Source organism: Loxodonta africana, unplaced genomic scaffold (assembly GCF_030014295.1).
Source record: "Loxodonta africana isolate mLoxAfr1 unplaced genomic scaffold, mLoxAfr1.hap2 scaffold_155, whole genome shotgun sequence".
Lineage (NCBI taxonomy): Eukaryota > Metazoa > Chordata > Mammalia > Proboscidea > Elephantidae > Loxodonta > Loxodonta africana.
Window position 1 is genome coordinate 61,906 of NW_026974906.1, and position 14,775 is coordinate 76,680.

The 14,775-nt window shown below is 41.0% G+C and overlaps 1 long non-coding RNA gene across 2 annotated transcripts in view; it reads right to left on the minus strand.

Annotated features, from left to right (window-relative positions):
- LOC135229208 (uncharacterized) overlaps positions 1 to 6,177 on the minus strand; it is a 30,211-nt gene extending 24,034 nt beyond the window's left edge. For both annotated transcript variants that reach the window (XR_010319991.1, XR_010319992.1), the window contains exon 1: positions 1,721 to 6,177. This is a non-coding gene — a long non-coding RNA (uncharacterized LOC135229208). The remainder of the gene's footprint in view (positions 1 to 1,720) is intronic.
- Between the last annotated feature and the right edge of the window lie 8,598 nt (positions 6,178 to 14,775).

Consider the following 14,775-nt stretch of genomic DNA (forward strand, 5'->3'; position numbering starts at 1 on the left):
AATTCACAATTGGGATCATTAAAGTTGTGTGTCAACTTTGTTGGACCATGATTCTCAGTGCTTTGGCAGTTATGATGTAGTTTAGCAGTCGAATAACGATGCAATCATTTCCATGATGAGATGTGATATAATGTGATTACCTCCATGATGGAATCTGCTGTGAGTAGCCAATCAGATCTAAGGTAGTTTCCTCGGAGGTGTGGACTGCATCCAATATAGGTGGACTTTCTGGCAAGGCTCTTGAGCTTTTGCTCACTCTGAATCCTGCAGCTGGCTCCTCTTCATCTGATCTCAAGTTTTTGGGACTTGAACTCTCAGCTTACCTTCCAATTTGGGGATTCACCAGCCTCCGCAGTCTGTGAGCCGCAGCCTGCCAGCTTACCTGCCGATCTTGAGATCTGTCAGCCTTTGCAGCCTGTGAGCCACAGACCTGTTGTATGACCTGCAGATCTTGAGTTCTGCAGTCCCTGCATCTATGTGAGTCAGGAGAAGCCACAAGCCTGACCCATGGACTTGAGACTTACCAGCCTCTACAGCCTCGTGAGCCATTTTCTTGATATAAAGCTATTTATATATAAATATATATATATACACCTCACTGGTTTTGTTTCTCTAGAGAACCCAGCCTAAGATACCAATTAAAAGACAAACATTGGCAGAATGCATAAAAAAATCATTCGATTGCTGTTAAGCTGATGTGACTCATGGTGACCCCTCCCCTCATGTGTGTCAGAGTAGTACTGACACACAAGTGTGTCAGTTCAATGGCTAATTTTTCAAAAGTAGATCACCAAGCCTTTCTTCCAAAGTGCCTCTGGGTGGACTCAAACCTCCAACATTTTGGTTAGCAGCTGAATGCATTAACCGTTTGTACCTCCCAAGGACTACAACATGTATCTATGTTTATTTCTGTATTACTTCTCTTTATACTATATACATACATACACACATACACACACATACATACACACACACATAGACATCCATGAGTGGTTCATACAGATGCTTTGGACTTCAACTAGCAGGGCTCTATTAATTATTGATAGAAAAGTACTGATACCAGTTATAAATGCGTATTTGTCCATTTCCCCTTTCAGATTTATTAGTTTTTGTATTTTGGAGCGCTGTTGTTAGACACGTACACATTTAGGAGTGTTGTATCTTTTTGGAGAATTGAACCTTTATTATGTTATGTCCCTACTTATTCCCAATAATACTCCTTTTTCTGAAGTATAATTTGTCTGATATTAATACAGCCACTGCAGTAGAACTGGATAATTTTCAACCATTTCAATAGGTAGCATAAGATCAAGAACTGATGGTATAAAAGGAAGGAATCGAAGCTGCATTGAAGGCATTGGTGAAAAAACTACCCTCTCTCCACCATCTTCACTAACTCTGACACCAACTGTCCCTCACACAGCACTCCCTACTTCTCTGCCGGGTTCAATAACTCATTGCAATGGCCACACAGAACTCATAGTCCATATTCACGATTATGGGGTTTATTAGGGAAGTAACAGTTATAGCTCAGGCTCAAAGACACTCAGAACACAGTTTTTCTATCAGGACAGCCTCTTCCCTCCTGTGCTCATAGGCGTGCCTCTGCCTGGCCTTGGGCCGGCCTCTCTCCAAAGGCACTCAGCTTTCCTTCTCCCTGGGCCATCATCTCCTATAGCCAGGTCCCTGTTGCTCGGTCTCTCCTGCCATGGCATCTTACCATCTTCAGGGTTACAGCTTCCTCTCTCTATCTCAGTCTCCTGCTTCTAGGAGCTTCTCAGTGCAGGGATCTCAGGTCCATAATATACGCTCGGCTCTTGGCTGTTCTTCCTTGATGGGAGTTGAATCCTCCTCTTTGCTCTGGAACTGGTTCTCTTTGAAGGCAAAATAAACAATCCTCTTGGTGAGCCACAATTACCCTATCACACAGTCCTGCCCAAGCACCAGGGTGGATGTTATAAGACCATGGCTAGAAAGGCCACACAAAGTAAACAATCACATCACAGTACCTTGGACTCATTTTTCAAGTGAAGTACCAAAAATCCCATACAAACAGATTGGTAAAGAATATAATCAACAGCAAGAACATTTTCATACTTATGTTTTCTGTATTTGGAAGAAATCTATAGCACTATTCTTATTTTGCCAATTCAAAGGGATCACAGAGATTAGTGGTAGATGTTGCAGTACCAGAAAACTCTCTGGTAAAACAGTCTGTGAGCAGTCTTACAAACATGGATATTCCACCAGAGTCAAAAGAATGACGTTACATATCATCAAAGAGAACATTTCAAGATCTAGCCTGAAGTACAATGTTGTCACTGATAGGCTAAAATCCATACACTTACAAGGAAGACTAGTTTATATGACTATTCAAATTTATGCACCAACCACTAATGCCAAAGATAAAGAAATTGAAGATTTTAAACAACTTCTGCAGCCTGAAATTGATCAAAGATGCAATCAAGATGCATTGATAATTACTGGTCATTAGAATGTTAAAGTTGGAAACAAAGAAGGAAAAGTAGTTGGAAAATACAGCATCACTGAAATAAATGACGCCAGAAATCTCATGAAAGAATTTTGCAAGACCAGTGACTCATCCACTGCAAATATTTTTTTTCACCAACATAAACGGCAGCTATACACGTGGACTTTACCAGATGGAATACACGGGAATCAAACTGACTACATCTGTGGAAAGAGAAGATGGGAAAACTCATATCATCAGTCAGAACAAGGCCAGGGATCGATTGTGAAACAGACTGTCAATTGCTCATATGGGAGTTCAAGTTGAAACGGAAGAAAATTAGAATAAGTCAAAAGGGGCCAAAATATGACCTTGAGTATATCTCACCTGTATTTAGAGACCACCTCAAGAACACATTTTACGTGTTGAACACTAACGACTGAAGACCAGACGAGTTGTGGAATGACATCAAGGACATCACACATGAGGAAAGCAAGAGATCCTTTAAAAGACAGGAAAGAAAGAAAAGACCAAAACGGATGTCGGAAGAGACTCTGAACGTTGCTCTTGAATGTCGAGTAGCTAAAGTGAAAGGAAGAAATGATGAAGTTTTGAGTATTGAGACGCCACCAGTGATCCCTCTTACAAAAAAGACCAGAAAAAACAAGTGAAGCGATTATATTTATGACAAGCTAGGAGCCCTGAACATCAAAGGTAAAGTTAGAAAATGGACTCAGCGGCAGGGGGAGGGAGAGACTATTCAGAAGTGGAGAGGAGTTACTGGACCTGAACAGCCAGGAACCCTCAGGCACCGTTCCCTGGAGCGACTGCAGCGGGGCTGGCAGTAGTGTTCCAGAGGCGTTTAGCTCAGGGAAGGACAGCAAGTTGCACAGACTACTCACACCTCCAGAACAAGAGAAGAACGGCACTCTCAGCAAAAGCTAATTACTTGTGTTTATTTTACCACGCCCCCAGCCCCCAAGCCGGCTTCAGTGGCTGTCAACTTCCCTGGGCCTGAGATAGGCCCTGGTACCACTCTGAGCCATTTTTCCATCCTTGAAGAAGGTATAAGTTCACAACTGGGGGAAAGATAATCTGCCAGCTCAATTAAGCTGGGGAGCTCAGGACAGAAGCAGCTCTTGTTCAGGCACAAACAGTCCATGGGCTTTGAATACCTTTCACCCCAGCATGGACCTGTGTGGGCCCATTTCAGGAGAATAGGCCCTTGTCGCCAGACTGCAACTGTTTCAGCTGAACGGTGGAAAGATGGGTGTTTGATGTTTGACACTGCTTTGCCTATTAAACGGCGTCTTCACCTACCCACATCAGGGGCCTAAGGACTGGTGGCTCCACCCACAATACCTAGCCTCCTGTGACAGGGCTCCAAGGGTAAGTAGTACCTCCCAGAACTTACAACCAAAAGCATTGGGTACCCATCGCCCTTCTGCAGAACCCACCCGTGTGCTCTACAGAACAGGGATGCACTTTCCTCACAGACACTCAGAGGACAGCTGTCAGACCCCTGCCTTGATCAGAGCCTGACCCCCTACTGCAGCCAGATACTTCTGCCTACACCAATAACCCCTGCCCCTCTAAGACGGTAGGACAGAGCCTGTACCACACACTTTATGACCAACTACCTGGGCACCTGAGTTGAATGCATACAAGAAAAGTAAATGAACTCCTAGGCTCATATACCTGGTAACAGTGCTAGCCATCTGGTGATAGTACATTAGAGCTTCAAAGGTGAAAATAATCAACCTAGCGCACTCAAGCAGCTTATTTGGGAATACCAAAACTAAACAAAGCAAGAAGCTAGGATACAAAAAGCAAGCATAAAATAAACTAATACAATAACTTATAGATTGCTCAGAGACAACAGTCAATACCAAATCACATAAAGAGGCAGACACGGGGGCAGGACCAAGATGGCTGACTAGGTAGAAGATTCCGCTTATACTTCTTGAAACAAAGACTCGAAAAAACAAGTGAACTGATTACATAAAGGACAATCTACAAACCCTGACCATCAAACACAGAACTAAGGAGTTGACCTGAGTGACGGGGGAGCGAAAGCCACGCTGCAGCAGGGACCGCTTCCAGAGCCAGTGTCCCACGCCGCAGCCTTGAGCCCTCGCGGTTTCCTGGTGTCAGAGTGGTGGGGCTGATTGTGGTTTACTGAGACAGGGAAGAACAGATATAGGCCTAACCCTCAGGACCAACCTCAGAGGGGACCCAGGCAGCACACGCAGGCTCCACACAGACGCGGCTGACAGGGAAACGAAAAACTATAGGGAAGCAGCGACTGGTTTTGGAGCCTGGAGTGCAGCGTCCCAGAAAGGAAACCTTGGTGCTGGGCTTTGGACTAAGTGTGGGGGAGCCGATTGTGGCTTCCTGAGACAGTGTGAGCATGGATGCAGCCCTAACCCTCTGGGACAGTCTCAGCAGGGATCCAGCCAGCACACACGAGCGACACAATGCTCTGGAATCTCAGAAAAAACAGTTCTCACCAAACAACATAAGTAACTTTGTATATTTTGCCAGGCTACTCTCTTCTATATATCTGATTCCACCCCTCATTGCCCCAGCCAGCTTCATTAACATTGGAATCCTCTGTGCCAGAGAGTGAAGTGCACTGCTGAATTTTTTTTCTTCTTTCTTTTCTAACCCATTCTCCTGGCCTGAGAAAAGCAGCATTTAACAATCAAAGAAAAAATCCTTCCCTGACTTCCCTAAACTGAAATAACAGTACAGAATCAGCTCCATCCAGGCATTAACAGACCCATAGTCTTTGGCTTTCACCCTACAGGTAACTAGGTGGCTATTACAATGTAAAGGCAATTCTGATAGAGATCTGACCATAATTGTTTTAGCTCAGCAGTGGAAAGGCAAGTTTTGGAGGTCAGATACCTCTCTACCTATTAAACAGAGCCCTCGCTGATCCACACCAGCGAACTGAGGGCTGAGACTCCACCCACATCACCTAGCCACCTGCTAGAGGGGTCTGAGAATAGTGACGCCTACCCAAGCATTGGGTGCCTAAGATACAGCTGCAAAGCCCACCCACCAGAGTGCTCTAGAGAATAGAGCCACACCTACCTCACTGACACTTGAAGGAAGGCTGTCAGCATCCTGCCCTCCTCGAAATGTGACCCCCTGCCACTAATAGAAACTGGTGCATACAACCATCACCACTACTCCTCTAAGATAATAGGTGAGAGCCTACACCACACACTAGGTGACCAGCTATCAGGACACCTGAGCTGATTGTATTCAAGAATAGTGAATGGACTCATACACTTATATACCTGGTAACAGCTCAGGCAAGCTGGTAACAGGACGTAAGTGATTCAAAAGCTACATCAATCACGATACCACAATCTAGTAGCCCATCTGGGTGTATTGTAACAAAACAAAATAAGAAGATAAGACTCAGTGAGCAAATATAAAATATTACAATATCTTATAAATGGCTCAGAGACAGCAGTCGACATCAAATCACATGAAGAAGCAGACCATGATTCCTTCTACAAACCCCCAAATCAAAGAATCAAAATCATTCCCAGATGTAGATACATTCCTAGAATTGCCAAATGTAGAATATAAAAAAATTATATACAGAATGCTTCAAGACATCAGGAATGACCTCACAAATGAAATAAGGCAATCTACAGAAAACACCAAGGAATACGCGGATAAAGCAGTTGAAGATATCCAAAAGATTATTCAACAACACAGTGAAAAAATTAATAAGCTGTAAGAATCCATAGAGAGACAGCATTCAGAAATCCAAAAGATTAACAATAAAGTCACAGATTCAGACAACTCAATAGGAAGTCACAGGAGCAGAATCAAGGAACTGGAATGCAGAGTGGGGGAGCTGGAGGATAAGGCAATTGACACAAATATAGTTGAAGAAAAATCAAATAGAATTTAAAACTATGAAGAAACCCTAAGAATCATGGGGGACTCTATCAAGAATAATTTGCGTGTGATTCGAGTTCCAGAACAGGGAGGGATAACAGAAAATACAGAGAGAACAGTGGAAGATCTGATGGCAGAAAAATTCCCTGGCATTGTAAAAGATGAAAAGATATCTACCCAAGATGCTCATCGAACCTCATACAAAATAGATCCCAAAAGAAAATCACGAAGACATATCATCAAACCTGCCAAAACCTAAGATAAAGAGAAATTTCAAAAGCACCCAAGGATAAACGAAAAGTTACCTACAAAGGAGAATCAATAAGTTGCACTACTCGGCAGAAATCATGCAGGCAAGAAGACAATGGGATAACATATATAGAGCACTGAAAGAGGAAAAACTGTCAGCGAACAATCATATATCCAGCAAAATTGTAAAACATGAAGGTGAAATTAAGATATTTACAGATAAACACAAGCTTAGAGAATTTGCAAAAACCAAACCAAAACTGCAAGAATTACTAAAGGAAATTCTTTGGTCAGAAAATCAATAATATCAGATACCAACACAACACAAGGTCACAGAACAAAACATCCTGATATCAACCCAGATAGGGAAATCACAAAAACAAAATAAGATTAATTAAAAAATTGCTCAAAACAGGGAATCATTGATGTGATTATGTAAAAGATTACGATAGTGAAAAAAGAGGGACTAAATACAGGAGGCTTAGAAATTACATATGGAGAGGAAACCAAGGCGATACAGGGCGAAACAACTTAGGTTTTTACTTACTCAAACCAGGGTAAATATTAAGATAACCACAACAAGGTCTAACAATTCCATACTTCAAAATAAAAACCAAGATAAACATAACGACTCACCAAAATAAATTCAACTACTATAAAAAGGAGGAACACACATTCTACAAAGAAAAACTCAGCACAAAAAAGTAAATGGAAAATGAAATTGTCAAAAACAGGCATCAAAATGACAGCACTAAACTCATACTTGTCTATAATTACACTTAATGTAAATGGACTAAATTCACCAATAAAGAGACAGAAAGTTGCAGACTGGATAAAAAAACACGATCAGTCTGTATGCTTCCTAAAAGAGACACGCTTTAGAGTTAAGAGACACAAATAAACCAAAACTGAAAGGATGGATAAAAATATATCAAGCAAACAACAATCAAAAAAGAGCAGGAGAGGCAATATTAATTTCCCACAAAATAGAGTTTCAATTTAAATCCACCACAAAGGATAAAGAAGGACACTACATAAAGATTAAAGGGACAATTTACCAGGTACATATAACTGTATTAAATATTTATGCACCCAATGATGATAGGGCCGCAACATTCATAAAACAAATGTTAACAGAATTAAAAAGTGAGATAGACACCTCCACAATTATAGCAGGAGACTTCAACACAACACTCTCGGTGAAGGATAGGAAATGCAGTAAGAAGCTCAATAGAGACACGGAAGATCTAATTGCTACAATTAAACAACTTCACTTCATAGACTTATACAGAACACTCCACACAACAGCTGCAAACTATAATTTCTTTTCTAGTGCACATGAAACATTCTCTAGAATAGATCACATATTAGGTCATAAAACAAGCCTTTGCAGAACCCAAAACATTGAAATATTACAAAACATCTTCTCTGAATGAAAGACCATAAAAGTAAAAATCAATAACAGAAAAACCAGGGAAAAGAAATCAAATGCTTGGAAACTGCACAATACCCTGCTCAAAAAAGACTGGGTTATGGAAGACCTTAAGGAGGGAATAAAGAAATTCACAGAATTCAACAAGACTGAAAACACTTCCTATGAAAACCTTTGGGACATGGTGAAAGCAGTGCTCAGAGGTCAATTTATATCAATAAAGGCACACATATTAAAGAAGAGCCAAAATGAAAGAACTCTCCCTACAACTTGAACAAACAGAAAGAGAGCAACAAAAGGAACTGTCAGGCACCAAAAGAAAGCAAAAAATAAAAACTACAGCAAAATTAAATGAATTAGAGAATAGAAAAACAATTGAAAGAGTTAACAAGGCCAAAAACTGCTTCTTTGAAAAAATTAACAAAATTGATAAACCATTGGCCAGACTGACTAAAGAAATACAGGAAAAGAAACCAATAATCTGAATAAGAAATGGGATGGGCCATATCACAACAGATCCAACTGAAATTAAAACAATCATATCAGATTACTACAAAAAATTGTATTCTAACAAATTTGAAAACCTAGAAAAAATGGATGAATTTCTAGAAACACACTACCTACCTAAACTAACACAAACTGAAGTAGAACAACTAAATAGACCCATAACAAAAAAAGAGATTGAAAAGGTAATCAAAACACTCCCAACAAAAAAAAAGCCCTGGCCCTGATGGCTTCACTGCAAAGTTCTACCAAACTTTCAGGGAAGACTTACCACTACTACTGAAGGTATTTCAAAGCATAGAAAAGGACGGAATACTACCTAACTCCTTCTATGAAGCCAGCATAACCCTGATACCAAAACCAGCTAAAGACAACACAAAAAAAGAAAATTACAGACCTATATCCCTCATGAACATAGATGCAAAAATCCTCAACAAAATTCGAGCCAGTAGAATTCAACAACATATCAAAAAAATAATCCACCATAACCAAGTAGGATTTATACCAGGTATGCAAGGTTGGTTCAATATTAGAAAAACAATTGATGTAATCCACCACATAAAAAAAGGACAAGAACCACATAATTTTATCAATTGATACAGAAAAGGCATTTGACAAAGTCCAACACCCACTCATGATAAAAACTCTCAGCAAAATAGGAATAGAAGGAAAATTCCTCAACATAATAACGGGTATTGATACAAAGCCAATACCCAGCATCATCCTAAATGGAGAGAGCCTGAAAGCATTTCCCTTGAGAACGGGAAACAGACAAGGATCCCCTTTATCACTGCTCTTATTCAGCATTGTGCTAGAGGTCCTAGCCAGAGCAACTGGGCTAGACAAAGAAATAAAGGGCATCCAGATTGGTAAGGAAGAAATAAAATTATCTCTATTTCCAAAGACATTATCTTATACACAGAAAACCCTGAGGAATCCTCAAGAAAACTAATAGAAGGGTTCAGCAAAGTTTCAGATTACAATACAAACACACAAAATCAGTTGGATTCCTCTATATCAACAAAAAGAACATTGAAGAGGAAATCATCAAATGAATACCATTCACAGCAGCCCCCAAGAAGATAAAATACTTAGGAATAAACCTTACCAAAAATGTAAAAGAGCTATACCAAGAAAACTACAAGGTACTACTGCAAAAAAACCAAAAGGGACCTACGTAATTGGAAAAACATATCTTGCTCGTGGATAGGAAGACAACATTGTAAAATTGTCCATTCTATCAAAAGCCATCTATAGATACAATGCACTTCCGATCCAAATTCCAATGACACTTTTTAAACAGATGGAGAAACAAATCACCAACTTCATATGGAAGGGAAAGAAGTCGCGGATAAGTAAAGCATTACTAAAAAAGAACAAAGTGGGAGGACTCACTCTGCCTGATATTAGAACAAATTATACTGTCACAGTAGTCAAAACAGCCTGGTACTGGTACAGCAACAGACACATAGACCAATGGAACAATATTGAGAATCCAGATATAAATCCATCCACATATGAGCAGCTGATATTTGCCAAAGGCCCAGTGTCAGTTAATTGGGGAAAAGATAGTCTTTTTAACAAAAGGTGCTGGCGTAACTGTATAGCCACCTCCAAAAAATGAAACAGGACCCCTACCACACACCATGCACAAAAACTAACTCCAAATGGATCAAAGACCTAAACATAAAATCTAAAACGATAAAGATCATGGAAGAAAAAATAGGGACATCAGGAGACCTAATACATGGCATAAACAGAATACAAAACATTACCAAAAATGATGAAGAGAAACCAGATAACTGGGAGCTCCTAAAAATCAAACACCTATGCTCATCTAAAGACTTCACCAAAAGAGTAAAAAGACCACCTACAGACTGGGAAAACGTTTTCAGCTAAGACATCTCCACCCGGTGCCTGATCTCTAAAACCTACATGACTCTGCTAAAACTCAACCACAAAAAGACAAACACCCCAATTAAAAAATGGGCAAAGGATATGAACAGACACTTCACTAAAGAAGACATTCAGGCAGCTAACAGATACATAAGGAAATGCTCTCGATCATTAGCCATTAGAGAAATGCAAATCAAAACTACAATGAGATTCCATCTCACTCCAACAAGGCTGGCATTAATCCAAAACACACAAAATAATAAATGTTGGAGAGGCTGTGGAGAGACTGGAACACTTATACTCTGCTGGTGGGAATGTAAAATGGTATACAACCACGTTGGAAATCAATTTGGTGCTTCCTTAAAAAGCTAGAAATAGAACTACCATACAACCCAGCAATCCCACTCCTCGGAATATATCCTAGAGAAATAAGAGCCTTTACACAAATAGATATATGCACATCTATGTTTACTGCAGCACTGTTTACAATAGCAAAAAGATGGAACCAACCAAGGTGCCCATCAATGGATGAATGGATAAATAAATTATGGTATATTCACACAATGGAACACTGCACATCAACAAAGAACAGTGACGAATCTGTGAAACACTTCATAACGTGGAGAAACCTGGAAGGCATTATGCTGAGTGAAATTAGTAGCAAAAGGTCAAATATTGTATAAGACCACTATTATAAGATCTTGAGAAATAGTTTAAACTGAGAAGAACATATTCCTTTGTTGTTATGAGGGGGGGAGGGAGGGAGGGTAGGAGAGGGGTATTTACTAAAGAGATAGACAAGAACTACTTTCGGTGAATGGAAGAACAACACTCAACACAGTGGAGGTCAGCACAACTGGACTAAACCAAAGCAAAGAAGTTTCCTGAATAAACTGAATGCTTCGAAGGTCAGCAAAGCAGGGGCAGGGGTTTGGGGACCATGGTTTTAGGGGACATCTAAGTCAACTGGCATAATAAAATCTATTAAGAAAACATTCTGCATCCCACTTTGAAGAGTGGCATCTGGGATCTTAAATGCTAGCAAGCAGCCATCTCAGATGCATCAATGATTCTCAACCCACCTGGATCAAGGGAGAATGGAGAACACCAAGAACATAAGATAATAACGAGCCCAAGAGACAGAAAGGACTACATGAACTAGAGACTACATCATCCTGAGATCAGAAGAACTAGACAGTGCCGGGCCACAACCAATGACTGCCCTGACGGGGAACATAACAGAGATCCCTTGAGGGAGCAGAACAGTGGGATGCAGACCCCAAATTCTCATAAAAAGACCAGACTTAATGGTCTGACTGAGACTGGAAGGACCCCAGTGATCATGGCCCCCACACCTTCCGTTTACCCACTACGGGAACCATCCCCAAAGCCAGTTCATCAGACATGGGTTGGACTAGACAACGGGTTGGAGAGGGATGCTGGTGAGGCATGAGCTACTTGGTTTGGGTGGACACTTGAGACAATGTTGGCATCTCCTGCCTGGAAGGGAGATGGGTGGGTAGAGGGGCTTAGAAACTGGCAAAATGGTCACGGAAAGAAAGAGTGGAAGGAGGGAGTGGGCTGTCCCATTGGGGGGAAAGTAATTGGGAATATGTAACAAGTTGTGTATAAGTTTTTATGTGAGAGACTGGCTTGATTTGTAAACTTTCACTTAAAATACAATAAAAATTATTAAAATAAAAAAAAAAGAAGCTGACCCATGATTGCTTCAACAAGCTCTCAGAACTAAGACTCAAGGAATCTTCTCGATGAAGGTGTAATCCTGGAATTACCGGATACAGAATACAAAAGATTAATATACAGAGCTCTCAAAGATATCAGGAAGGAAATGAGGCAAAATACAGAACAAGCCAAGGAACACAAAGATAAAGCAGCTGAAGAAATTAAAAAGGTTACTCAAGCACATAATTAAAAATTTAATAAGCTGCAAGAAACCATAGAGAGATTGCAATCAGAAATTCAGAAGATTAACAATAAAATTACAGAGTTAGAAAACTCGATAGAAAGTAAGAAGAGCACAACTGAAGAACTGGAAGGCAGAATTACTGAGATAGAAGATAAAACTATTGGGACCAATATATTTGAAAAGAAACCAGATAAAAGAATTTTAAATGAAGAAATCCAAAGAATCATGTGGGACTTTATCAAGAGAAATAACTATGAGTGATTGCAGTACCAGAACAGGGAGGGCTAACAGAAAATACACAGGGAACTGTTGAAGATTTGTTGGCAGAAAACTTCCCTGATATCATGAAAGATGCTCATCAAATTCCACATAAGGTGATCTCAAAAGAAAGTGACCGAGACATATAATAATCAAACTTGCCAAAATCAAACATAAAGAGAATTTTAAGAGAGGCTAGGGATAAAGGAAGTCACCAAAAAAGGAGAGTAAATAATAATAAACTTGGACTACTCAGCAGAAATCATGGAGGCAAGAAGGCAATGGGATGACTTATACAAAATATTGAAGGAAAAAAATTGCCAACCAGGAATCAAACCATAACCCTGGCCCTCTGGCCTTAGCCCTCTAACTCTAGCCCCTAAGCCCTAAGCCCCAAAGCCCCTAAGGCCCTAAGCCCTTAGGTCCTAACCCCCAAGGCCCTAAACTCTAACCCTAACCCAAACTCTAACCCCTATACCCTAAACCCTAAATCCTAACACCTAACCCCTAACCACCCTAACCTTAACAACCCTAACCCTAACCCTAACCCTAACACTCGAACCCTAACCCTCTAACGCTAACCTGAAACTCTAACCCTCTAACCCTAGCCCTCTAATCCTAGCCCTAAACCTAACCCCAACCCCCAAACCCAACGCCAAACCCTAAACCTCAAATCCCTAGCCCTAAACCTAAGAATGGGTCTAAGCCTAATCCTAAACTGTAAACCCTAACACTTAAAACCCTAACACACAAAACCCTAACACCCTTAGCCCTAACACATTCAACCCTAACATCCTAAATGCCAAAACCCTAAACACTAACACCCTTAACCCCAACCCCTAAACCCTAAACTTAAACGCTAAACCATCTAACCCTCTAACCCTAATACCCTAACACTAAACCCTAAACCCTAACCCCAGCCCCCAGCCCTAACCCTCACTCTAAGCCTTAAACCCTAAACCTTAAGTCCTAAACCCTAGGCTCTAAGCCCTAAGCCCTAAACCTTAAGTCCTAAAACCCTAAACTCTAAGCCTTAAGCCCTAAACATAACCCTCTAACCCTAAACTCTAAAACCTTACCCCAGACCCATCCCACACCCCTAAACCTGAACCCCTAAACCCTAGCCCTAACCCCTAACCCTAAACCTCTAAACCATACCCCTAATCTTCTAACCCTAAACCTCCAACCCTAACCCTCTAACCCTAACTCTCTAACCCTAACCACAACACCAACCCCAACCTCTGAACTCTGAAACCCTAACCCCCAACCCTAAGCCTCTGAACCCTAAGCCTAAACCCTCTAACCCTAAACCCTAACCTTCACCCCCTCACACCCTCACCTTCTCACTCCCTCACTCTATAATCTTCTCAACCTCTAACCCCCTCACCCTCTAACCCCTCACCCTCTAACTCCCTCAATCTCTAACCCCCAAACCTCTAACACCCACCCTCTTACCCCAAACCACATATCCCAAACAAACCCAACACCAACCCCAACCCTAAATCTAAATCCTGACCCCTAAAACTTAACCCAAACCCTAATGACTAAACCCCAAAACCCTAAACCCCCAAAACTGTAAACCCCAAACTGCAACCCCTAACACCTAACCTGTAAATCCAAACTCTAACCTCAAACCCTAAACCTAAGCCTAACACCTAACCCCAACCGAAAAACCCTAACCCAAACCCTAACAACCCTAACCCTAACATCCCTAACCCCAAAACCCTAACCCCAACCCCTAAACCCAAACCCTAACAACCAGAACTCTAACAACCCTAACCCTAACATCCCGAACCTCAAACCCTAACCCTTTTTGTTAGCAGCTGTAGCACTTAACCACTAGCCACCAGGGTTTCCATGAGCAGTCACAGGAATAGACATATGCACACCCGTGTTCACTGAGATATTATTCACAGTAGCAAAAAGATGGAAACAACCTCAGTGCTCGTCCACAGAGGAATGGATAAACAAACTACGGTACATACACACAGTGGAACACTACACGACAATGAAGACCAATGATGAATCTCCGAAACATCTCACACCATGGATGAATCTGGAGCGCATCATGCTGACTAAGTCAATCACAAAACGACATATACACTAAGAGACCAC